This window comes from Pangasianodon hypophthalmus, chromosome 7, assembly GCF_027358585.1.
Source record: "Pangasianodon hypophthalmus isolate fPanHyp1 chromosome 7, fPanHyp1.pri, whole genome shotgun sequence".
Taxonomy (NCBI): domain Eukaryota; kingdom Metazoa; phylum Chordata; class Actinopteri; order Siluriformes; family Pangasiidae; genus Pangasianodon; species Pangasianodon hypophthalmus.
Genome location: NC_069716.1, coordinates 23,295,475 through 23,300,474, shown reverse-complemented (window position 1 = coordinate 23,300,474; position 5,000 = coordinate 23,295,475). Strand labels below are relative to the sequence as shown.

General features: G+C 36.4%; 2 protein-coding genes across 2 annotated transcripts in view; both read right to left on the bottom strand.

Moving 5' to 3' along the window:
• csk (C-terminal Src kinase) overlaps window positions 1-598 on the bottom strand; it is a 32,973-nt gene extending 32,375 nt beyond the window's left edge. Inside the window, exon 1 of the mRNA XM_026918330.3 lies at window positions 127-598. The gene's annotated coding sequence lies outside the window, so the exon portion shown is untranslated. The remainder of the gene's footprint in view (window positions 1-126) is intronic.
• A 1,925-nt stretch (window positions 599-2,523) lies between these two features.
• Window positions 2,524-5,000, bottom strand: part of edc3 (enhancer of mRNA decapping 3 homolog (S. cerevisiae)) — a 7,589-nt gene continuing 5,112 nt past the window's right edge. Inside the window, exon 7 of the mRNA XM_026918073.3 lies at window positions 2,524-5,000. This exon is cut by the window's right edge and continues 1,170 nt beyond it. The gene's annotated coding sequence lies outside the window, so the exon portion shown is untranslated.

The following is a 5,000-nucleotide window of genomic DNA, read 5'->3' as shown; positions in this document are numbered from 1 at the left end:
TTGAGGTTGCATGGATTTGAAAAGAATATAGAGACCAAAAGAAAGAACAAAAGAAAGTAAGAGGTGTTAAACATCCACCAGGCCAGCAGATGTTATTAATAATAATAATAATCACCACAAACTGACCTGGATCCGCTTGCTTGCTGAGTAGTGCAACACTCACTGGAGACTGGTGACAAGTAAATGAGGATGTTTTCAAGATTTTCCGGGTAACTGGTCGGTTTCAGGTCCGAGTCAAAGCAACAGCAGCTGCAGTTTTGTCCCTGACGAGTCCCAGTCCTGCAACAGCCGAGCGAGAAGGTCTTCCCTTCCTCTCAAGTCAGCTTCAGCTTGTTTCATCAACACAGACAATAGAGGAAGGCGTAAACCTAAAGCGTTAAAACCGTGTGAAAGCTTCAGTCACAACCCTCAGACCCGCGCTAAAGCTCAACCGGAATCAAAGTGGTGCAGCTCAGAACCTTCAACAAAGACAGTGAGTGCGGTCTGCTCTGCTGTTGCACCTAAACAGTCTGGAGTGAGAGAGAAAGCCTTCAGCAGACCTGCGTGTGCTCTCAGTACGCGCCAACCCACACACACACACACACACGCATTCACACAGGCGCCCTGAAAAAAGGAAGAGGACTTTTTTTTTTTTTTTTTTTTTTTTTTTTTTTTTGCCAGAGCGCATGCGCATTTATGGGCGCGCGCGCATCACCATGGCAACCCTGAGTGAAATTACGTAGAGAGATTCCGAACCCAAGCAACACAACTTCCGTGCTGAAAGGATGCTGCAAATGTAACAGGAAAAATACATCTTTTATAGTCTTTAGTGCAGTAGTATGCTGGGTTTGGTGAAGGCCTCAGCCTCTGCTACAGGAGCTGAGCTGACAAACTGCATCAAATTTGTGGCTTCATTTTTACTTTTGAACAATTCTACATAAAGCATTGTCATACATCTTCAAACATTTATAAGATATGGGCTTAAGATCATATAAGATTATATTATTTTTGTTTGTATTTATGTTTCTATCTATCTATCTATCTATCTATCTATCTATCTATCCTTGTCAATAAAATCTTAAAGCATTCCAATAAGAAACTCGTACAGGATTCTAATTATAATTTCTATGATATTTTGGAAGCATTCCTCTAAGATTTCTATAGGAATTGTCTTATAGCACATGATGTAAAAATCCTGTAGTGCCACTTCTACAGGATCTTTTAACAGGGTCCATTTGGGTTCATATTCAGGTCTATATGGAAATATGAACATCATTATCATATTTTTAAGAATCCTAACGGTGCACTTTTCCACTGTTTTTTTTTTTTTTACTTAACAAATAGTACTTTCTTGCAATTTGATCAACCTCACGTCAGCGTAGGCATTGAATATCAGAGAATATCAGCTTATGTTGCACACCTGGTCAACCTGCAGTAACATCATAAACTACATGTGTGTGGGGGGCAGCAGCAGAGAGGGTCTTACTGTTGTTCTGAGCGCTGATCGGAAAACAGAAAAGAAAGACCAGCAAAACCTACCTACGTAATTACTCATGCTATGTTCAAAATAGCATACCACTGAACTACTCTTGCCATATATAGTGTTATTTTGAACACAGTTTTATTGCACCAATTGCTAAGGCACTGATAATGGATTGATGAACCATAAATGACAACTCAACAAATGCATATTGTTCTAATATTAGGATAAAATACTCTAATTTTAAAGAAAATCTTTTGAGTTTCAAAAACGCCCAAAGCACCCTCTGTAATTTCCAATAACCTCCCAATAACAATACATTACTTCCAATAAAATACAAGCAGAGTTCCAAGATTCTTAAAATCAAATAAGATCCTACAGGAAAATTTCACTGAAATTCCAACAGGATATTTTTGACAAGGGTATCTATGTATCTATCTACACTCCTAAGCTCAGGTTCTCCCCGTGTTTGCATGGGTTTCTTCCCATCTCCCAAAAACATGCCTGTAGGTATACTGCTACTCTAATTTGCCCCTAGGTGTGAATGAGTGTGTAAATGATGCCCTGTAATGGACTGGTGTCTCCTTCAGGACGTACTCCCACCTCACACCCAGTGTTCCAGGGACCGCTCCAGATCCACTGTGACCCTGACCAGGATGAAGCAGTTACTGAAGATGAATAATGAATATATTCATGAATTAAAAAGTAAGCTAAAAAGAACAAGGAATCTAATTGCATGTCCAGGGTTTTAGAGCAGGGGGGCTCCGCTTTATTGATAGAACAATGTTGTATTTACATGCAGTGGTTCTCAAAATGGTGTACATAAAACATAACAGGGTCAAAGATTTTCTAATTTTGTTACCTATCATTACCAAAGTATTTTATGCCAATAAATAATGCCAAATGGAATCTAATGACAATTGTAATAAAATGGCTTCTATGGGTGGAAATTCAGAAATTAAAAAACACTGGGTTCAACAAATAGTCAAGAAATTTGTAATGTCTGTATACAATGCATGAAAAGGTAGAGTTGGATGTCCAATAATATCACATGACAACAGAAATGCAGTCAAGACTTTGTTTATTCATTCAATCTCAAGTTTAACATTTCAACTCAGAGAATTGAGGGATTTTGTCAACAATAACATATTGACACCCAAACCTGTCTAAACATTGATGTTATACATCATCAGTGACTTGGAAATAATAAGGTAGTTCTTTCACAAACCAAGTCACAGTAGTCACAACTAAATCATACTTTGCAATTGCTTTATGTTCCAAACAATGAACCAGGAGAGTAAAATATTGTCACTTTTGTTGCAAGCTTCTCTTAGACACAGTGGATGGCAAAAAAAGGAAAGACCAACAGGAAATGTTTTGCATTTTTAAAATAGCCCTAAATCTTAACAGTGAACATGACTACAAACAAAACAAGGCCCCATTTTAACTAACATTGGCTTTAGATGGCCAGGGGGCTAACATCCATTCTCACTGCAATACAGGAAAGCAAAAGAAAAAAAAAATTATGATGATAACTGCAAATGACCATACAAAAAACAGTGTTTTTTTTTTTTTTTTTTTTTTTTTGTGGGGAAAATAAATGACACCAAACATTTTGGTCTGTTTTCAGAGATAATGTAGTTAACAAACCTCTCTTTAAAAAAGAAAAGAAAAGAAAAAAAGAAAGTTAAACCTCACATTCCTGGAATGATACAAGTGCATTTCTCTGCACACAGTATGCTCAACTCAGTGCTTTAGGTAGAACACACACTGTTACTGCTCAAGAAAGAAAGAAAGAAAGAAAGGAAAGAAAAAAAAAAAAAAAAAAAAAAAAAAAAAAGGCGTATCCGCTGGAGTGAATCGAAGCCGACTGGTTTGAGGTGAACCACAAATTCAAATTGAACAAAAAAAAAAAAAAAAAAAATCACTGCAATATAAATAAGTGTATATAAATGAACACTTTGAGCAGCATCAGTTCTAGCTTCATGTCAGCTTTCAAAAACTCCAAATATGGAGGGGAAAAAAAATAACAACTATTAAAATGCAAATAAATGACCAGGACTATTCTTTAGGAATATCTGGAAGATTCAGTTCTCACCAATTCGTGCTTACAAAGCACGTATGCAAGAAACAAAATCCAAAAATTTCATAATGCTGAAAGTTATACCAGAATGTCTTACATTAAAGGCCAGTTAATAGTTGGTCAGCTGTGTGACAGCCTACTGCCTCCAGATCACATCAGTTCTCAAATGTTGATTCGACTTTGCCTAATCACTGCATAGATCCACGGTTCCTTCAAGATTTAATATTGCAAACGTCAATGACAACAAGGCAAAAATCCAAACCCTGTTGGCTGCATTGCTGTGACTGAGAACTCATTAACAGCTGAAAACTAAGCTAGACACATTTATAGCTATGTTTTAAGTGCCTGCTTTAAATGACACTGGGCTAATTAATACCTTACGCTTCAGGAAAGATAGTGCAAGTTCAGCTGATCTATTATAAATGTCTAGATTTCGACTCAGCAACACATTTGGCACTTTGTACAACCTTTTCACAACTGCCTTCTGGTCTTTTACTATAATGATAGACATAACGTCAGCACGTTCATTCTTATACTTTACATTTTCCTCCCAACACAGGAGAGATAAGGATTCTAGCTTTATATTTTTTAGAAACGAAAAGCAGTTTTTCCTCTGAACCAGCTAATATTCGCTACTTGACAAATGATGAGTGCACCTATGATGGGGAATAGGCAATGATATGCAGTAAACTATTATTGTTGTCCATTAAAGAAGCACTTCATATACATTTTCTTGTCATTCTAACATTGTCCACAAACATGTATATAACATTTCTGCTAAATTTCACAATAGGTGGCCTATCCAGGAATTCCCATACAGCCACGTTAATGCTAAGGACACTGGCAACACAGAGACAGAGGGAAGAATAAAACCACTCTACTCATGTGTCTGCTTAATCATACTTCACCGTCGTGATTCAAATGGGGCATCTTGAATGCCACCACGCTTTCCTACTCGTGTAAAGTTAGGTTAAACTGTGGAAATATCTCGGCATACATCCAATCCATTTGTAAATTTCTCCACTGATGAGTGAATGTGAACGACAAAACAAACAAGCCTAAAGAAAAATTAAGAGAAAACTTATATTTAAAAAAAAGAGGGCAGGTAATAAAATTACAAAACAAAAAATTAACTCTACAAAAAGGTATTAAGGGTGACGAAAATAATACATTGTTCAGTCAACAAGACCAACAGAGTTAAAATGTTTAACATTGAACAATTTGAAAAGTTCCTTTTCTCAAGCAAACAAATGGTAGATTTTCTTTAAAGTCTCAGTATAATCTAAAACTGAAAGTGTTAAACTTTCAAATACAACAGCTTGGACTTTGACAGCTTATTGTTGTTTGTATATCTGTTGATCATGAAACTTGTATAAAAGTGCACATCATCATATAGTATATATGTAGTTGTTTCCAAATAAGGCTATTATTATTGTCGCATCAGACAAAGGTACCTAA